Source organism: Hipposideros armiger, unplaced genomic scaffold (genome assembly GCF_001890085.2).
Source record: "Hipposideros armiger isolate ML-2016 unplaced genomic scaffold, ASM189008v1 scaffold_75, whole genome shotgun sequence".
Lineage (NCBI taxonomy): Eukaryota > Metazoa > Chordata > Mammalia > Chiroptera > Hipposideridae > Hipposideros > Hipposideros armiger.
In genome coordinates this window covers 2725142-2725720 of record NW_017731425.1, presented here as the reverse complement: position 1 = coordinate 2725720, position 579 = coordinate 2725142, and positions in this window count along the sequence as shown.

Genomic DNA, 579 nt, shown 5'->3' with positions numbered 1-579 from the left:
TTAGTACCACCACTTTGGAAGTAGTTGCTATCAACACCCCCATTTAACAGATGAGAAAATTGAAGTAAGAAAGCTATATTTCCTTAAAACTTGCCCAAGATCTTACAGGTGACCGAGTGGGACATGAACCTGGTCAGGCTGACTCCAGAGCACCCTATTTTTAACCACTACGATGAGCCAAGCTGGGAAAAGCGGTTTGTAAACTGCTGTTCTGGTTATTACCGCTGCGGTTGAGCCCGTGTGTGGGTCGCGGCCCGAGTGAGGGTGGAGAAGAGGTCACTGGGCGACCGGTCCGCTCCAGCCAGGCCAAACCTCCGCGTGGGGACTCAGAGGCGGGGAACCGGACCCCGCCCCTCACCTGCTGGCCGGGCTCCTGGATCAGATCAATAAAATGCTCCGCGGGGACTGGCCCAGGTGAGGAGGAGATGTGGGCGGGGGCCTGGCGGGTGAGTGGCAGGCGCAGCGCGAGGGCGGGGCGAAGGGGGCGTGCGCTGTCGGCTCCGCCCCTCGGGCCTCGCAGAGGAACCAGGCGGGCCTGGAGCGGCCGGGGAGGTGGCGGCGCTGGGGAGGGCGGGCCGG